We start from the raw sequence: 21,921 nt of genomic DNA on the forward strand, positions 1-21,921 counted from the left end.
CACATTGCAGAAGAACATTCATGTTCCTTTCCTTATCGGTGAGAGTCTGACATGTGCTGCCTGCTCATAACCTTGACTATCAACCACCAAAACAATGCAGCTGTGGTTACTGTGGATGCTCGAGCAGGAAAACTGCATTTTTATTCATCGGCTGCTCTGAGAGCTTGTTGTCAAGGAAGGGGGCATTGTTGGTATATTTTTTTTAGGAAAAAAAAAAAAACGCCTGGATCAGTGATAAGCCTGGATGTGTGCTTTATCTGACACATAGAAAGTGCCAGTTGTAGCTCCATATTTCTGTTATGCATCTGTATGTCATTATTGATGCATTATGTATAAATGTACTTCCAAAGCGCTAATGAGATGAGCTGGAGTCTCTTTTCTGATGCTGTCAGTTATAAGTGTAAATGTATGTACAGTGTTTTTCACCGCAAATCAACTGGTGATTTTGATGAATATTTCGGTTGTTTTTAGTTTAGAAATAATGCATTTAGTGAATTAATGTGGATCATTAACAAGCTACAACTGATGATGGGATACATTCTGCAGCTAATGGAGGAGTAAGAAACCAGCTGGCTTATAGCTGATCAATGACAGGATGCACCAACATGCAACACACATGGCCTGCACCCACTGATACTACAACAGCAGCCAACAGACATGCACTGAGGTTTTACCTTTTTCCCCAAAAGACAGTATTTGTCTTCATATTTGTTTTGTCACAGTGATTTAAAAATTATGGTAATTATCTTTTCTGACTATAATGCATGATGATTGCTTGTAATGATGGAATGTTTATTTGCTAAGCAATTTAACACGAAGTGCAGCGTGTTTGTGGGAAAACTTCCACTTTGTTCAGTGAATAATGATCTAAAATATTCACCATCACTTCAAAAACTCTTTTGAATTGTGTGTTATGCAGCCTTAACTTGCCGTAATAAGTCTAAAACTGATCCTCATTCCCCTCGATGTGATTCTGGCACAGCTGCCAAACATGTAAACACATGTCCCTGCCATGATATATCTGTTGGATTGATTTCCAAATAAATCTCTCCACCTGAGTCATCTGAAGACTGTGCCTTTCTAGAATTCATGGATGCACTTGGAGGCTGTTTGTGTGTCTTTGTTGATTCGTTGGACGACTACAGGCTGTAAAATGTGTACCCTAAGTGCGTATGAGTCTGTGGAAATCTCCCAACAGCCAGAGATGGACTTATCTCAAAACCCAGACTTCCCCTGTTAGTGTGAGCTGCCGGGCATAGTGATGTTTTCCCTGAAAAACTTTTTGTGAGTCACTGGAGCATTTGGACACTCACATATGCAGTGCACATGCACACACACAAATCCCACAAAACCTCACGGCTATAGGTAAACTCCAATTAAAGCAAAGTTTACACTGCACACATTCAGAGCTACTTATATGAAATTATGTTTGTTGTTACCTGTTTTAACCTTCGATAAATGGAGTCTAATTACATATATTTCCTTTAGTATGATTTTGTGTCAGTTTGTGTGTTTAATTGTCAAGTAAGTGATAAATGACCTATAACTAAAAGAAAACTGAGCAAATACAAGAAAATTATTATCCATTTCCAAAAACATCTCAGAAAAATGAGAGTTGAATATGTTTATAATACAATAAAGCTGCAGGAGCTGAAATCCGAGATGAAACTGCCATATTTAATATGTACCCAGACACACAATTAGATTCCCTCTGCTGCTTTCTCCTCTCTGTCCAAATCAAACAACCAAATATGAATTCAGATTAACCTGACGTCATTTCATTCTCTTACAGAAAAGTGAAATTTCTACGCGGGGAACGTCTCCTCTTTCCCTTTGCTAAGTGAAAGTGACACTTAACACGCGTTACTAATTCGTCTGTCTCCCACTGTCGTGAAGCTCATTTACGTTTGTCCTACCTCCTGAAACTTTGCAGACTTTCCTTTGAGGGGGCACCAGAAGCAGCCCCAATACCAATATGTCAGGACTGTAGCTAGTAAATGTGTTGTTCCTGTTTTGAACTTGAATTCCAGTCATGCAGCGTGGCACTGTGCTTCTGTGATTGTAAGGCAGTTGTATTGGAAAATGACTAATATCTCTGAAAATATTGGTCCTATCAACTTGCTGAGATGTTTAATGTGGAGGTGGGACTATTCCTCAACTGTAGGTACCAAATTGGCCAGGTAAAAACATCAGAACCATGCAATGACACACACACAGACAGACGCTATGAGACCTTCCAGTATTATGATATAGATTTGTCCAGTGATGTTAAATTTTTTTTAAATGTTGCAGCTATAAATATTCTAGAATATTAAATAGGATTTGCTATTTTAGCAACTTGAATGTTTACCTAGCTACATCTATGACATGTTGATGTTTTCTTTGTGCTCAGAATTATCACCGTATGTAATTATCATCAATGTCTAGTTAATAATTGCTAGCTTTTTAATTATGCACTGTACTGTACCATTGCTAATTGTTACATGTGGCAGATGCTACAAATGACGAGTTTACAGTGATGTAATTAGTGCTATCTGGGATGCTTTGTGATTAGTGCACCGTGTAGAGACAGAGAATATTCTAGTGAGCTGGCATGTGTTTTCTTATTCCAGCTCTGGATGTGAGAGGATCAATGACACTGGAGTTCAAGAGCACACAGACAGCAAAGGTCACTTTTAGCTCAATTAGAGGCTTTATTTATAGCAGTCCTATATATGCAAAACCACACCTGACACTTCTGTAGGAATACCACTCTCCAGCTGTTAAAACTGTAATCTGACATTCCTGATGACAAATGAAAAGTCTCATTATCATCAGGTCATCTTTCTCCATATTATGCACCCTCTGATATTTATATAGCCAGGCAGTGGCTGACAATAACTTTTTGATTTACCAGCCAAGAAGATGACAAAATCTAGCTTTTTTTTTTTTTTTTTTTTTTTTTTTTAACCAACTAAAATAAATCCCCTATTTGCTCTAGTTTTGTGTTTATTTTCTAAATTTCCTATCATATGTTTTTACAGATAACCCCACAAAATAATTGTGAACTATAATAGTATTGTCTGTCAGAGTATGTTAACAGCTGTATGGCCCCGTAGGGAACTGAATACATATGATTAGACTTAATTTGTGTTTAAACAGAGAACGATTATCTATATAAAGAGTGCAAAAAGCAACTTTTGTGGAAATATTTGGAAGCTTGTGCTAGAATTGGTCTACTATAAAAGGTCAAGATAAGAATTTGTTGACCAGTAGTAAACTTGTAATCATTTAATGCAATGCGTATTGTTGCTGTCAGGCGGAAACCTCATAGGCTATGTATGTTAGTTTTCAGGAAACTGGGAAAAAAAATTATTTAAAATCAATGTTTCTCAATGGGGGCATTGGGACATTTCTGGGGGGCGTATGGAACAAGAAAGTTGAAAGGGGGGCATTAAGGCACAAAAGGGGGGTTTTAGTCATTCTTTTACATTACAACATTGTACATCACTCACCCCCCTCCCAGTGTAAGGAGCCCACGTCCGATGTATAACAGAGGCATACATCGCAAATTTGTTTTTGGGGGGCACCAGGTGGCCAATGATGAGGTGAGGGGGGGCTTTACCTACTTAGCTATGTAACCTACCACCACATCCTCCACCAAAATGTCCATCGCGGTCACAATTTTTTTCCGGGGATGGGGGGCGGCAGGAGGCTCCTGATGCCGTTAGTGGGCGTTTGTTCTAAAAAGGCTGATAAACACTGTTCTAAATGAATGAATGGAGTCAAGAGATGTAGTCACGAGCCGTTTACAACACTTTTCATTGAGTAAATATTTCTAAAACCGTCAGGCCAACATGAAGACTGACCAACAGAATCGTTGAATGACAAAAAAAGAAAAAGACCAAAAATGGACTTACGAGGTTTCGACAGCGATGATATGTTCATTATGTATTATACTGTACCTTTAAACTACCAGCAATGATGTGCCTCTCTTTGCGTCTCTTAACATGCAAACAAATGTTGAATTTTTTTTGATACATTCATACATAGATCTCAATATGTAATAATGGGAATGTTCAAACATCAGACACGTATCAAGTGCATCAACTTTGGGATGATTATTTCATGTGAACAACTTGTCAGTCATGTTCCACAGCAGATTAGTTTCTGATATTCAGGAGATGAGGAACAGAATTTTTCTCATATGTAAAGAAATGGTCCGTTGATATATGGTGTAAACTGAAATAATGTTATGAAATTATGTAAAATGAAGCAAAGGACTGGGGGGAAAACTTCTATCTACAGCAAACTCAAGTTGTGCTTTAGGCAGCTGACCTTTTTTGCCCAAGGTTGGAAGAGAAGACGGGGTATTCTGTTAAGGAGTGAGCTTTATAAACTCATATGATAAATAGCAAAGTATATAAACCATGGCGTTTATGTTTCTGATGTTTATGAACCCATTAGGGGTGGGCCCCTTGTGTGCAGTACAATAGATTCATTCAATTGATCCAGGGTTTGATTTATAGTAAATGTGGAAAATTGTGAGTTTAAAAGTGAGTTTAACTGTAAAGTATGACAATAATAGTATAATAATGTGAGAGGCAGAAGGCTGTTAAATTCATAACTTTACAATCTGGGTGGGGCACTTATGGTCACATTGCCTGACAACATCCTGCACTAGTTTTCTAATATGCATTACATTTATTCATTTGCTCTTTTTAATTCTCATAAGAGCACCTGCATCTTGATAGAAACAGCAGGCCCTAAAAAACCTGCACAAACACATTCAGTGGAAGATACGACTAAAATATTAATGAGGAGCGTGAAGTGAACTGCAACACCTTTTCTCTTATACAGTATGCTACAGATATGGAAATATATGACAAATCTGAGCTTTTCCTCTAGAGCTATATTTGGTTCATAATATACAGTAGTGTGTGTGTTATTAGGTGTTTGGCAGTCTGAGCTAAAAGGTGGGTAGAATGTAAATCGGAAATGAGAGGTTTTGCTTCTATAAATGATCCCTAGCAGCTGAGAGAATTAGCAGTGTGCATGTGTATTTATTTTCTCCTCGGTGTTTACAGTCAACAGAAGCTTCCCTAAATCAGTCTAACAAGGTTTTTTTTTTTCCCATTGGATACTCCCCTGTCTGATTGGAGACAGGGATAATTGTCACAGCCACACAGGAGAGATGACATGAATACAAATTGCAGGCAGCAGAGAGGAAGGAGTGAGAAATGATTGCTATCGCTAAAAGACAGAAAATTACCATCTTAAGCAGAACTGATTGGTGTCCTGCTGAACGGAAGGCTTCACTTCAATAACCAAATCGCATCAACACTTAGACTTCAGAGCCAATGAAATCACATCAGCTGAACACATTCTGTTCAGCCTTTGGTATACCAAAATAACTTACCACCAACAAAGCCACAAAAATTTGTGTTTCTCTGAGCGTTTGCAAAATTAGAGAGTATAGTTCTACTTTTCTCTAAGGGCCCTTGACTGTAAAGGCTCAGGAATATTTCCCAGAAAAAAAAATGTAAAAAAAATCTGCCTTGCAGGCAATTGTGATATGCACTTTGGCTGCGAATCCCAGTTGGCTGTGTTGGGTTATACCGAGAGATGTGGGGAAAACCATTCATATTCACACTTTCTGCAAGGGTACTTAACTCATACTCTAGGCAAAATGTTAAAATCGCTCAACTGTGGTGCCTGTCCCCAGGACCCCTTTTTCTTATCTGAATGCTGGCAGATTTAGTAATTAGTCAGGAAAATAATTTTTTTATCAACAGTGTAGCACATCAACTTCCTAATGATTTTAATTTCTAACATCTTCACATTCTGTGTTTTGTCTGATTAGTTTTAAGGCCTGTCTTAGAGAAATGTATTGTGAGACTGCACTAGTGTCATGTAAGCAGACAAAAATACATAATGGTTTAGAGAAAGACGAAGACAAAACAACATCCAGTTTCTTAAACTGTACAAAATGACAAGGGTTCAGATATGATTTAACTCAGAATGGAAGGTGGACATCTCTGGATGCTGAGATGTCCCAGCCTTGGGATCTGTGGCGGTCATAAGGGAGACATGGATCCACTCCCTGAATTTTCTCAACAGTTGGTTTCATGACAATTAGATGACCTCAGTAGTGATCAAGAACATCATCTCCATAGAACAGCAAATTATATGATGCCATCTGATGAGATCTAAAGGGAACAAAATGGTTTTTTGTGAATGAATACTTTTGGCATCCAAGGTCTCATTTATGTTTGTGTCCTTAAAATATTAATATCAGTATAACTATTGGGACTGGACCCAAATGTCTGACCACTGGAACACTGGATAGTCATCCAGTTTACATTTACATTATGTACACATTCACTTTATTTTATTCATAGCACTGCCCAGTCTTATCCATGCTGCCTTTCAAGTTAAATACACAATGCATCCTTTTTCACTAAACCTGTCTTTAAGAAGGGAAGGTCATCCTCAGCCCAGCAGCTCCGTTCACCCATGCCCTTCTTGTCAGCTCTCAAGGTGCAGCTGCTTAATCCCATGACTTGACTATTAGCCCCTCCCACCAGATATACGAGCATCGGAGTCGAGAACCTTGGGAGAGTGGAGCTGACGCAGCCACAGAACAACATGAGACATCCTTATCTCTGAGGCGTCATTTTGTATAGATACGTTGGTTAAATATGGCATGAACAGCATCATCTGTCTCTTATTTTATTGCTGCTGTACTCTGAACTTGTGGTGATATTTTAACTTAATTCACAGTGTGTATCCTCACATCTCCTGTGTATCCACCATCATATCTCTTCTGGTCACCCTCCTTGATTCTTGGACCTCGATGTGCATTTTAGGAAATTGAAACATCCTTCAAAATGACACGCTAAGATCGATTTCCAGTCAAAATTAAGCCCAAAAGAGGTGATAAAGGAAGTGAGAAGACCCACTGGTGTCACGGCGTCACTGCTCTGCATTACAGGGTGATTCATATGACTGCGACTGGGCTAACAGGTCTGTACGTCTGTTTGTTGTAACTCTTAAGAACGTGGAAGAACTCTGTGACGCTGTTGTAGAGTCGTGACACCAAACACACTCTGAGGTCGTGTTCACCTGCAGATGCCTGTAAGTTATCCTTCTGACAGTGTGGTGAGTGATAGATATATCCCAGTTTTTGTATCAACAAGTTAATGATCGATCGTGACTAGTGCTGCAACAACGAACGAATTGAATCGATCCAAATCAATTCTTAAAAGAGAGCAACGAATTCAGCAGTTGATTCGTTGGGTCTGGAGCATGTTAGTAATGAGGCATGAGCTGTGTAGTGTAACAGAGGAAAACACAGAGCAGCATGGCTCAGGCTTCGGATGCCGGGCAGCCTCGTTTGGCTGAAACATAGTGTCGTTTATGTAACTGTGTATTTGAATATGGAGGAAAAGAATGGCCAAAATCCCAGTGCGCCCTACGTTTCAGCCAAATGAGGCTGCTGTGACCACCAGGAACATAATGTAGCCTACGTGTCGTGATTACTTTAGCCCGCTAGCTAGTTATTAGACACTAATGCTACAATTATAACTGTTTCATCCATCTCCGTTTATCAGGCCACCAGACTAATGTTACCTATCATTGACTGGAACTAATGCCGCGTTTCCACTACATGGAACCAGCTCGGCTCGGGTACCAGGTCCTATTTCTGGAGACCGTTTCCATTACAGGATACTTCCAACTTTACAGTACCTGGATATCATAGCGATGCAGCGCGTTACTTCTGTGTTGTCTCCTCAGAAAGTTGCTGATAAAGTCGCTCGTTGCGTGTTGTCTCGTCAAGCTCATGCTGAATTTTTACGTCTGAACCTCCTCGACAAACCATGGTGTAGTTTTGCGGGCTGTCATCATGTGGATTAACCTACCGCTATATTTACTGTCAACTTCTGCATCTGTTTTTTGCAAAACAGCGGGTCACAGAGACGACTCTCTGACCAATCAGTGGTCTGCAGTGATTACACATCACGTTTTAGTATCTGGTCCCCAGTCCCGGAACCTCGGCGGAGGTGATACCAAAAAAATAGTACCAGGTACCAGATTCCAGGTCTTTTTTTGTAATGGAAACGCAAAAAGGCCGAGTCAAGTGGAGTCGAGTCGAGCTGATACCATATAGTGGAAACGCGGCATAATACATACAATATTAGTTTGATAGCCTATAAGCAGAGCTGGTTGAAGACTATAGCTAGCTAGTCTGTAGCCATAGCTAGTCTAAGTAGTGGGCTAGTGCTTACTAACTAAACTCGAAGCTATTGTGGGGACATAATCATTAGTGACTTGTCTGCAGCCTATATTGCTTCGGGTTAAACGCTAATCTTTGAGAATTGAGTCTTTTGTGTTTATCCGATGAATCGATTAGTTATTAAAATAATCTACAGATTAATCAATCATTAAAATTATCATTAGTTGCAGCCCTATTAGTGACATTTTTATACTCATTGTGCCGCATTGCATTGTTCTATATTCTGTTTTGTCATCTTTACTGTTTACAACTTTATTGTCTTCGTATTGAATTGTCCTTGACACTGAGAATATTTACTGCAGTGCTGGGTTAATTTCTGGCGAAGCCCTGTGTTCCCCAAAAATGAAATCTGGCCTAGCTCTAAACTCTACCATCACGGCTGAAAAATCTGATTCACTGTACCGCTGTTGTAAGTAAATGTTGGGAACGCCACAGAACTGGTGATATGTGTGACCCAAATTTCTGCTAAATATCTTCAGTTTAGTCTGTAGTGTTTTTATGAACGGTGAAAAGGCTGAAGCTTCTCCTTTAGTTACATTGTCTTTGGTTAGTTCACATTGAAACTCATACTTATTTAGAAGATATGTTATTATGACTAGATTGTTTTTCTATTAAAGACCTCTTAAAATTCCAGCATACCAATTACAGATCATGTGCAACAAGGCAGATGTTCTTAGAAATGAATTAGAAGTTCATTTGCAAGTCTAAATTGGAACCCTCTTAGTACTTACTGTAGGTGCAGCTGAAAACATAAAAGTGTGAGTCATCTCTGTGAACATGTAATTGTTAGTATTATTAGTATTTTCAGTTAGAGTTTGTTTCCAATGCTTTCAATACCTCTTTTCCCCTAAAAACATGAACACATGTGAGGCACTTTGACCTTTTTTTGCAGTAGAGTGCTTCTCTTACATTCCTCTTTTTTTTAACCTTTCTTTCCTCTCACAACCTCCTAACTTTGACTGCTTTTCAACTGTTAATTCTAAATATTTAATACATCTAATGAAGAAGAGCTGCCAGTTATTGGCATTGAGCAGTGAAACATACATTTCCGTCTGCCCTCAGGCGATCTAAACAAAGGCAGATGCAATGTAAAGAACCTAAACACAGAGTCTGTTACTGATATATATACACTACAAAGAAATAACATGGCATCATTAGAAGAGCAGTTGAATCTCAAACATTGTGGAAATGGTGTTGAAATAAAATATTTAAATTTTCATCCAGTGATGGTTAAACTGGTGGATGTTAATAATCCCCACAATTATGCTAAATAATTGTGGAAACCTCAAATAACTTCGATAAAATGATTATGTATGTATTGTGACAGGCCTAAGTACTGGATAATATTCTTTACAACTTGCATAAGAATCTTTCTTCTAATATACAGTGAATCTTACATGAAATTTTCACAACTTGTAACCTGTATCCACATGAATTTGTCACGTGAACCCCCCCTTTACGGTGTCCCAGCTTGCATGTAATGTTATTTTGACAAACATCAGTCTGATTATTTCCAGGCTCGTAATGTGGACCCACGTGTCACTATGAAATCATCCACTGAGACAGGAGACTCCTGCATATTTCCTCCATGTGAGACCATATTGTGTTTTGGGTGTCGCCGAATCACGACCAGATTGAATCCTGTCTGCTGATTGGCTTCTGAGGCACGCATTTGGCCAATGAAGACTTTCATGCACCTCTCTGTTACCGTCTATGCACCGTCCGTTTGTTTTCTTTTCGAAACAGTATGAATACTCGATAAAATTGCACATCGTCAAATCAACATTCATGATATTATCACAGGCAATATATATCACCTACCTCTAGTTGAAATTATGAATTTGAGTTTTTCTATGAGTGAACTATAAAGGGTTAATGCTGCAGCGTCACTCATACAGCCATTCTCCACTTGTGTATGTGTTGTCTGTTCCTTCTGAAATGTAAGCGTTCTTCAAAGCCGATGTGAGAAATGTCATTGGGCTTAGCGGTGAAATAATTCAATATGTCAGTCTTCAACGTCAGTGACTGGCCCATTACCTTCACGCTGCCTCCTCTTAGATTCAAAGTGCGATTGCTTTATGGACGATGGTGAATCAAAAACAGGAACAAGCCTCCCGGGGACAGACATGTAGCTATGAATTTGTGTTCCAACACAAGCCATCACCATGCAGGGCCTGTCAGAACCACGGGCCCGTCTGAATATTTATGCCTGGCACAGAGCCTCCCTCAGGGGCTAAGTGGCCCGGAAGAGAGGGCCCACAATGGAGGTCAGCTGTGTGTCATCTGTGTGTGAAACAGAGATGACCCTATAAGTCATGCTACATGTTAGCAGTTAATATTGATAGGGACATTTGACAGAGGAGGAGGTGGAGCTACATGCTCCGACACACACATGAATGCCGTCTTGCATTGTGTTCAGACTTGATGCTACATTCAGGAACACGGTACATTTATTTGCATGTATCATTAATCTGATCCTAGGTCTTACCTTGAATCAACTTTGCACACAAACACACAGGTGGATGCGTGGGAGCAAAGAACAAGCCTGAGGATATCCATGTATCACCGACCCACTGCTCAGTGTGACAGGACAGGACAATATCACACACACACACACACACACACACACACACACACACACACACACACACACAAGGTAATGCCATTTGCACAGACACAGGTACAAAATAATGCATTTCTATGCTACTAGAGCAGATTTTCATTCAAATTCAGGCAGATTTTACCATGCAGCCAAATTCTACAGTGTGTCAGCCTGTCATCATATATTGGAAAAATGGACACAAACAACTTCTCATTGTAACTAAGTAGGGCTGTCAAAATTAACGCATTAACTCAAATGAATCCATCTTCATAATTAAGCTGATTAAAAGATGTTTAAACCAATTAACCCATCTGCAGCAAAGAATGACTCTGAATGTCTCTGGCAACACATTTCAGGCAGTTTGTCCAAGCAGAGTTACCGTCACACATGTACAAGTGGGCAGTTGTTTTGGTAGTGACAGGCAGCAGAACCAACCCATAAAGATGGAAGACACTAAACAGCACGTTGGCCCTCTGGATGGAAATATGAGGACAAAAAAAAAACAAGATGGAACAGCTGTTTCAAGTTGTTTTGTTAAAACTGTTGGTGTTTAATAAATGTTAAGTGCATATATATTCCCTTCTTTCTTGAGTGTTTGCTCATGCAAAATGAAATCCAATTATTAAAGATTAAAAGTGAATGATATTTAATCGTGATTAATTGAAATCAATCCACAGAAACCCTGTGATTAATCTGATTAAATATTTTAATTGTTTGACAGCTCTATAACTAAGTAATTTTTTTAATCAATTAATTTAATTTTATGTATTTAATTTGGATGTATACTTTAATTGAAGTATGAGGTACATCAGGGTTGAGACTATGTTGTAATATCTTATGTACATTCAATTATACAGTTATGATTGTTACAATATAAAAATTCAATAAAAAAAAAAACATTTTGAGAACAAAAAAATCAGGCAGATTTTTAGTTTTCTGACCCGCCTTCCTCTGTGAGCAAACATACAAACATTTTGACCATCATCGTCATCATCTTCATCCTTGATTCTTTACTACAGATTCGATCCAAACCCTTGGCCCTCCCTGTGGAGTATATAGGATCCAAGTGTTTTCTTTTACACTCATTTCAGACCAACTCATCTGACCTTCCAGTTCATGATATGGATTTTTTGGAAACTATGTTAAAACATCTACCACATTCATGTGACCTTGCAAAACCCTGAAACTCTTCTGTGTAAACACTATGATGTTTGGTTGTGAATTCATGAAGTTTGGCCCTGATTTTTGTGTGTCTTTGTATGTGTGTTTGAAGCCCTGGTGTTAGATCATTCATTACTGGATGGTACTGAAATGTGGAAAAAAAAATCTGTGAAGATGATTTGCAATGTGTATGTAACTAGTTCATGTCACTTAGATTCTCTTGTAGTATTAATATTGTTTGATCACATCACGCCTGAACTGGTGCGTCTATGAAACTGGGGCTAAAAATTCAAACCAGATGTAGACTAATGTTATGAAGCAAGTTTGGAAGCACTTTGGGTCTATTTTACAAATAAAAAATTAAATTAAATTAAATATTTACTGAGATAAAAAAGAAACTATTTTTCAGATAACACACATTTTTATATTATTTTTACAAATACAAAAATCTGCATGTAACATGATAATAAGGACATGAAAATTATGTGCTATTATTTTTTCAAATATCTCTTTAATCTCTCACAGGTACATTTTGGGAATCAAACTAATTATACAAGGCAGAGTGTTTCACAAAAATGACCTGTGTTGCAAAATTACTCACGATTTAAATGTGTTTAAATGGGCAGGTTCTGCGTGTGACACCAGTGGACACGATGGGTTACACACAAAACCTGGAATGAGACTGAGATTCATGAAAAACCCACGTCTAGATTAGAAAAACCACTAGGATCATCAAATTTAACAGTGTCTTTATTTATAGTGCTATATTAGACCATTTCAAGCCATGTTTTCCAGATCAAATGCACTGACACCTAGGTAGCTTTTCCTGTCCTAATTTGGGTCTTATTTTTGGCCCCAGTATTTTATTGAAAATTCATTAATTTTGGGATGGCTCAGAGCAAGAGTATAATTTTTTTTGCATTTATCTGAGGTCATCATTAGGTATATCCTGGGGGAAAAATGTCTAAATTTCTCTTTTGTTATTGGGTCTAAAAAACTGGCAAAGTGGCAGGTACCAAAATGAACCAGTTTCACAGAAGCACTCAATTACAAGCAGGGAGCTTGTGCAGGTCTGAAAAGTCTGAAAAAGGATGGAATTTTGAAACGCTGTTTTCCAGACCTTGAGAAGTCTGGAATTTTGTGTGAAAGTCTTAATAAAGTATGGAAAAAAGTTGATTGATTGATTGATATCTTTATTTCAATCATGTAAACGGCAATTTAAAAACAGAAATAGAAATAAATGATAATCAAGAACATTAGAACAAAACGGTAAATTAAAACTGCAACGTCTTAAGCCTCAAAATTTACATGAGCAAAAAGGAGTAGGAAGAAGTATAAACTTATCCAATCCTACCCTTTCAAACCTTTCCATACTTACTGAAAAACACTGTCCCAAATTTATCAGCAATTTTGAAATATGTACATTTAGTCACTCTAATCCATATTACAACACATTCACCATACCCTGCAAAACTGATATCCAAATAACAAACACCTTGTGCAGTTTATTTATCAATGTACCTCTGGAAAATCATTTCTTTATGCCTCTTTTTAAACACAATAATACTGGAAATTTGTTTTAGTTCTGCACTCGATCTGTTCCATAGTTTAACTCCCCTAACTGTGATACAGAAGCTTTTCACTGTTGTACACATGCTTCTGACCTTTAGATTTAAATTTTCCCTTAAATTACAACCCCCCCTCTCTTTCATAAAACATTTTTTTTGAATGTTTTTTGGTAGCAATTTATTCCTTGCTTTGTATAGTAATTGAGCTGTTTTGTGAAGTCAAAAAATTTTAGAGTTTTGGATTTTAGAAAGAAGTCATTTATGTGAACCTGAAAATCAGCGTTATCAATGATTCTGATTGCTCTTTTTGCAGACTAAAAAATGGTTGAAGTGAAGTTTTGTAAGATAAGACATACACAAGGAAAGCATATAAAAAATGATGTGTAATACCAGCAGTTTGTACACAGACCTGTATATAATAACATTATTATGACCTGGTTGAATTAGTTACTTTGCTATACATCCATCCATCTATACATGCATGCTTTTATGCTTCTGGCTGTGCTCTAGTGAAACTTGTTTGTGTGATATCCATGCACTTTTGTTATTTTCATATGTTTTGAAAATGTTTCTGTCAGTAAAACATAATTTACTGTGAATTATGCATACATTCATTCACAAATGTATTAAAATGAACTTTTCTACTACACACAACAGGTACAATCTCAACCAAAAAAGTAGGCACGAAAGTATAAAAGTACATAAAGTCTTGGGGAAAAAATAGCAGTTTTGAAAAAATCTGGAATTTTTATTTAAATAAAGAGAAAGCACACCGTACAAAATATTTAGCTAAATATACCTACAAAACTGAAAGAAAAAAGGAAAAAAAGATTTATAATTAGTGAAAATCTGGTTGAGACGATATGTGGGTTATATGTAAATGGATTGAACAATTTATTATTATATCTTGTCCTGTATCAACACACTATTGAAGTGTTCCACGCAAAACAAAAATGTACAGCTATTAAGAAAAAATAAAAATTCCACTAAAAGTAAAAGCTCAGCTCTGTAACAAATGTAATAGTTATCTCTTGGGTGCAGTAATGGAAAATAAAGCACTTTCATAATTACTTCAGTCAATTTAGTTTGTTTGAAAGTGTTGCGGAGTTTGTGAATATATTGTTTTTGCATGTACAGCTTTAAAACCACATTTACTTTTATTACATGTACATATACTTCATTTAACATTTTACATTGAAACTTTTAGGGGACATTCCTTCATTCATTCATTTACTGCATTTCTTGTGGGTAATATTCAGTTCCATGGTTTACATCATGGGTATTGGTTTCAGGTAACATTGCTTTCAAGGTTATCCAGCTGTGTGTTATAAGTGTGCAGCCTGTTTTTCACTGGGTTCTAGAAATGACCAATTATGGCTTGGTTTGTTGGAGGAAATGTAATATTCTGATAGTCTGATATCGGTGTGATACTGACCCAAACAGCTGGATTGGCCTTCATCAGCAGGGTTTCTGCAGGTCGTTAAAAAGCATTAAGAGTCATTAAATAGATTCTGCCAAAATGAAGCCCTTGAATGGCATTAAAAAGCATTAAATTTGATGTCCAGAGGATTTACAAAATTATATACACTTGATGGAAAAAAGAAAAACATTGCTATTCATGATTTATTTGGATTCTATAAACATTTAATAATTTTGATCAGGAGTATAGTGTGATGATTGACAGGCGGAACCCTTTAATTGACTATTGTTTACAGCCAGTACACAGAGTCACAACACCGGATGCTTAGAATGCATCGTGCTGTGAGCGTGCTCGTGCTGTGGCGAAAGAGCAGAGGGAATACTAACAAATGTTGGACAAATGTGAAAATGGAAGTTTCAGTAGAAGTGATTGGAGGAGTAACTATTCAGAACCTTAAAGTCTGTCGATGGTAAACCCGGAGAGGTATTTTGCAGCGTGTGCAAAAAAAATCTTCAAACTTTACACAGTGGGCATCATTGCAGTGAAATCACACATGCTGTTACATAGTCACAAGTTGGTGATTAAAGGCAGGCAGCAGTTAACTGCAGTGGTGTAGTGGTCCCTGGAGAAGTGGCTTCTTTTTTTTTTTTAACTCCAAAAACATAACGCCGTTTTAGTAACAGTGACATGTCAGACTACTCTATTTAGTTTACCCAAAAATCCATCAGTAGTATTTACTCACTATTATAAAATGATCATGACTTGATCAGGAGCAGTTTGTAGGTATCACTGGTCACACAAGCAGCTGCATGAATGTACAGGGTAGGGAAGCAAAATTTACAATATTTTGAGGCAGGGATTGAAAGACAGTGTATGACCAATTAGTTTATTGAAAGTCATGAGAATTTATTTGCCACAAGAAAATTGACATAATAGAAAATGTTTTTATTCTATGTGTCCTCCTTCTTTCTCAATAACTGCCTTCACACGCTTCCTGAAACTTGCGCAAGTGTTCCTCAAATATTCGGGTGACAACTTCTCCCATTCTTCTTTAATAGTATCTTTCAGACTTTCTCGTAATAGTTTTGCTCATAGTCATTCTCTTCTTTCCATTATAAACAGTCTTTATGGACACTCCAACTATTTTTGAAATCTCCTTTGGTGTGACGAGTGCATTCAGCAAATCACACACTCTTTGACGTTTGCTTTCCTGATTACTCATATGGGCAAAAGTTTCTGAAAAGGTATGGATAATAGTGTTAGGTATGATTATGACATCAATATATGTTTGGTTTCAAAACAATTGACGTAGTGCCTGCTGAGAAAAAACAACTAAATGTTCATTGTAAATTTTGCTTCCCCACCTTGTAAATGTATTCAACATGAGGCAAACGTAGGATAACGTTAGCCTTTCATAATGTTAGCCTACTCACACAGTTAAACTATTGTTGGTGACACCATCTCTTCTCTAAATGTGCAGTCATATGGCCAGTAGTTTAAAACAGTGACTCATTCTGAAACCACCTTAAAACTTACCTCTGAATTATGTATTCCATGAAAGTAGGTTCTCTCAACATGTGTCACTCAGTTGAAAGATGTTTATTCTGCCTTTCTCGTTCACATTTCCAATAATCTCACATCTTTCAAAGAGATGTGCAGTGACCTGTCAATCAACTGGGGTGGCACTGGCACCTGAGGTGTTCAGTCAGATTCCAGAGGTGGCCAGCACTAGTTAGCAATATTTTCCTGGGAATGACCCGCCCTACTCTGCTTCTGATTGGCTCATCAGTCCTCATGCCTAAAGTTAACCAATCTAATCAGTGAAGGCAGTGAGTACTAGCCAATTAGAGGCAGAGTAGGGCGGGTCATGGCTTCACCATCCTAGGGAATAAAATGGGCAGTTTGGCTCAGATACTACTGAATGGTGCACATTGGGAGGATTTAGAAGTGGGTATACCCAATGCTGACTGAAAAATAAGTGGGTATACTCTGTCTGCCCCCGTATACCCTGGACTACACCTCTGGTTAACTGTGCTGAATTTATTTACCGTGACCAGCAACACAACTTCTGCTGCTACCACCACCCCTGCTGCGACAGTGACCGACTCCAGCAGAGCCACAACAGGGGCAGTGTGTGTGTGTGTCTATATATAAAACTGTATCTGCAGTTGGACATGGGCATAAAATTAGTTTAAAGTGGCATTAAAAAGGGCATTAAAAAGCATTAAATTAGATTTGCTGATACCTGCAGAAACCCTGATCAAGCCATCAGTAGTTTTTATCAGTGAGCTACTTTACATTGAAAACCAGTGTTTTAGAAAAAGCATATACATTTACTCACCCCTTTTTTTCAGCCCACTGTTGCTTTATATATAAAACACCCATTCCAGTTTCTTCCACTGAGTGTTCTGTGTGTGTGTGTGTGTGTGTGTGTGTGTGTGTGTGTGTGTGTGTGTGTGTGTGTGTGTGTGTGTGTGCGCGTGTGGATAAAATATTTAATCTTAGTTAATTAGCATTTCATTCATTTCTGGTATTGTCAAGTCATAGCATTGGAAAACAACTGTGTACAATTTGTTTTGCATTTTTACGTGACATGAACAGGAACAAGTTCTGAATTCTGGGAGGTTTAGCTTCGAAGGATCCGTTAATGATAATCTTAAATTACCCTAAAACAGCAGTGAATGGATACTGGGTTGTGCATTGGGTGTAGCTGTGTGTGTGTAGATATGTACGTGTGTGTGTGTGTGTGTGTGTGTGTGTGTGTGTGTGTGTGTGTGTGTGTTGTCCAGTTATTCTGTCCCCAGCCTCCTATTGTTCAGTCTCTGCCTCATTGCCTTCACAACTGCTATTGATTTATGGCTGCATATTGTTTCCCACAGCCTGAAAGGATACTTGCACTACATCCCTGTGTGTGTGTTATTGTTTATAAGGTGTTCTCTTTGTGTGAATGTGCTTTAGTCAGATCATAGTTATTGATTTCCACACTGAAGATAATGGCAGACAGAAATAAAGAGGAAAACGTGGGAAATTTAATAAGGAGAGGAGACCAGGGAGGAAAGTAAGAAAAGGAGTTAACAACATGATGAAACCAAGATATTATGACCCTGATTCATGGTGTGTGATGTCAAAAACTCGAATTTTTTTTGTGACTTTGAGGTGAAGTGAGATGCCAGGATTCATACGTTTCAAGAAAAATTTAAAGTCTAATATTTTCATGTAATTAAATGTTGATGAATCACCACTCAGCTAAAGCTCAAATCAATATTTTTCTATTAACAAAAGCCTGTGAGTAATGAGAAAACGGCCATTTGTTATGAGAGAAAAAAGCTTTACAGACATTATCTCTCAGCGTAGGAATCAGAATCAGAGATTTTTCCTCTGCTTCGCCCTCCTTTAACTGATGCTGAGTTAATTTAACTTGAACCATAAAAGAATTGCTTACCCGTTTGGTGTGGGTCTAGACTGCACAGCCATAACATTATGACCACTGACCACTGAAATGATAATTATTTCATAACAGTGGCACCATCACCATTCAGATGTATTAGGCCTTTAGTTAATACTAGTGTTTTGACAAGTGGCTCTCGATGTGATAGTTTTTATACTGTTGTGTATTCATACATGCTGTATCACATTTGTCCAGCAGTCACCGCCAAAGCGTTCTGGGTATAGCAATGTGATTGTAAGGCTACTGTATTGCAAAATTACTAATATCTCCCAAAATATTGATCCTATCAACTTGCTGTTTTCTCTAGTCTCTTTCTTGACCAAAACTTCATAAGTATGCCAAACTGCAGTGGTCAGCTCTTTCCAGATTTTGTGTGAATCCTTAGACACACATACACACATGGAGGCCACTTGGCTTTTATAATATCGATAGTCATCAAAGCTTGTATTGGAAGCAGGAAAATGGGCAAAGTGAAGCTTTTACTGACTTTGACAAGGGCCACATGATTGGGTTAGAGCACAGGTGCCAAACATATGGCCTATGGGCCAAAACTGGCCCGCCAAGGGGTCCAATCCGGCCCGTGGGATGGATTTGTGAAATCTAAAAATTAGACTGAAGATATTAACAATCAAGGGGGTTAAAATCATGTTAGTTCAGGGGCCACATACACACCAATATGATCTCAAGTTGGTTGAACCAATAAAATAGTGACATCATAACCTATAAATAATGATAATAACTCAAAATTGTTCTCTTTAAAGTAAAATTATATGAAAATGTTACCTTTACAAATGATCCTGAACCTGAAAAATATGAACCTGAAACGTCTTAAGAGAAGTAAAGCAATTTTAACAATATTCTGCCTGTCCATTTTTAAGGAAACTTTGTAAACCTAAATGTTGTCTTAATGTAATTTTACTTTATTTACTGTTATTATTTTATTGATCTGGACCACTTGAGATTATTTTGGGCAGAATGTGGCCCCTGAATTAAAATGAGTTTGACACACATAGGTTAGAGCAGGGGTGTCAAACTCATTTTAGTTCAGGGGCCACATTCAGCCCAATATGATCTCAAGTGGGCCGAACCAGTGAAATAACAACAGTAAAAAAAGTCAAATTACATTATGATAATGTTCACATCTACAACATTTCCTTAAAAAATCTGAATAACATGAACAACCTGAAATGTTTTAAGAAAAACAAGTGCAATTTTAACAATATTCTGCCTCAGTTTATCAGTTTATCATTTACACATGTACATTACAACTTACATTACAACTACAAATACACAAAACATTTAATAACAGGCAGAATATTAGTAAAATTGCATGTACGTCTCTTAAGACATTTCAGGTTATTCACATTTTTTTGTAAGATAGTTTGTTATTATAAACATTTTCATGTAATTTCCCTTTTTTTTTACACTAAAACAAAGATAAAATGTGTAGTTTTCATTATTTATAGGGTGTTATGATAATATTTTACTGGTCTGACCCAATTGAGATGAATTGTTCTGTCTGTGGAAACTGAATTAAAATTATTTTTACACCATTGATTGTTAATATCTTCAGTGTAATTCATCCTAGGGGCCGGATTGGACCCTTTGGCGGGCTGGATTTGGCCCCCAGGCCTTATGTTTGACTCCTGTGGGTTAGAGTATCTACAAAACTGTAGGTCTTGTTGGATGTTCCCAGTCTGAGGTGGTTAGTATCCTGCCAAAAGTGGTCTAAGGAAGGCCACGTGCACCTTAACCCAGTCAAATATAAAATTATTACCTCCTACTTACCAAATATGTGAAGGTTTGTTGTATTATCTGGCACCACTCAAGCAGTAGATCCTGTAAAATGAGTGAAGTGCAACATGGAACCTCCTTCTTTCACCCAGTTACAAGGCCATCACTATGTGGCCCATGTTAAGCTCACTCCGATGTTTACTTGTTCCATTTTGCTGCTATGGTTTCACCGATAGCGATTTTACAGCAGCTTTTAAAGTCTGACTACTGCAAAACATGTCTAGAAGACTGTATGTTGATGATTGTGCAAAACTGCAAATATAATTAAAGTCTCTGGAGGGGTTACATTACAGAAATGCATTGGAGCACTTGAAAAAAGTGATATGCACTTAAAGACTCCTCAGAGTAAACAGAATAACTAACTAGTTGACTCGCAAATGAAGAAAAAAATGCATGCGCTATAGAGGTTTAGAATTTCAAAGCCTCCTCGATTAAAATAGCATGCACCGTGTGGAGCTTGGCATATGTAGAGATTTTGACCCAAATTAGCCTCAGATGCTGTTAAGGGAAGACATCTGCTGCAGAAGGACGCTCATCCTAACTAAACCCATTAACACACCGAGAGCAGATCAGCGTGGTGTATATTGTGCCACCGGGGGGGTGATGATATCTGGCTCTCTCTCTCTCATCTCTGCTCACACTTAGCCACTATCTAGCCACTCGTGTGACTGGTTGAAGGACGAGATGTGGAGGATAAGAACAGAGCCAGAAACTAGAGCAGATGAAATGGTATATAAATCAAAATGATGGAGAATAAAAGTATAATTCAATGGAGGTATAAAATGTTAAATGTGTTGCTACAGGTAACTCGGCCTGACACAGTTCTTACATAAATAATCTCTAGTGTGTTTTTCGCTCACTCAGATATAAAAATAACTGGATAAAACGAAAACAGGGATGTTATATTTATATCACTTTTTTTCTTTTTTTTTTTTTTGTTTTGTTTTTTTTTACTGTTTTCCACTGATTTCAGGTCATTGTACCCCCTCCTTTTTCTACTGTTTTGTCCTGGTTAACCAGAGCTGGACCTACAGTGCAGACAAAAGACCCAAGAAAAGAGTTGCAAAAAAAAAAAGATTGTGATTGTGTTAATGATTGTGAATTGGCTGAGCTGGAGTTGGAGTTGGAGTGGGGCAGAGACAGCAGTTTGGGTCTGAAGCTGAAGCAGGGGTAGGAAAGGTAGGAACTGACGACAGAAAATGCAGTCAGGATTAGCAGGATAAAATAGGTAGCTAGATGAAAATACAGAGTCCATGTACATCATACTACCATGAAGGTAAGCTAACAATCTGGCGATGAGTGGTGAACTGAACCAGACTTATATCCAGGGGAGAGTGGAAGTGGCTGATTGTTGGGAGGTGGCTTGGTAGACGATGGCGTCTAGGTAAGTGGTTAACTCCAGCTCCAGACTGAGTCAGTTTATCACGATCAAGAACGCAGAGTACGATCTTGTGAACTCTGCAAGTACGGTGTTGGTAAGATCATCCTTAGAGAACGGACTTCCTAAGAATGCAAGTCTCTGACATAGGAACGGCTGTGTACTTGTAAACTTTCCCCCGTTTCTGCTGTATTTACACCATCTGCTCCCTAACATATTTCCCTCAAATCACCAATGTCACTTGATTTTATTTCAGTACATTTGTACTAGTATTT

The 21,921-nt window shown here is 37.9% G+C and overlaps 1 long non-coding RNA gene across 1 annotated transcript; it reads left to right on the forward strand.

Annotated features, from left to right (window-relative positions):
• Window positions 1-2,362: 2,362 nt before the first annotated feature.
• Window positions 2,363-15,210, forward strand: LOC115414062 (uncharacterized). Its single transcript, XR_003934549.1, has 3 exons — window positions 2,363-2,375; window positions 7,947-7,949; window positions 15,083-15,210. It is a non-coding gene; the product is annotated as an uncharacterized LOC115414062 (long non-coding RNA).
• The last annotated feature ends 6,711 nt before the right edge of the window (window positions 15,211-21,921 follow it).

The sequence above is a fragment of the Sphaeramia orbicularis genome, chromosome 22 (genome assembly GCF_902148855.1).
Source record: "Sphaeramia orbicularis chromosome 22, fSphaOr1.1, whole genome shotgun sequence".
NCBI lineage: Eukaryota > Metazoa > Chordata > Actinopteri > Kurtiformes > Apogonidae > Sphaeramia > Sphaeramia orbicularis.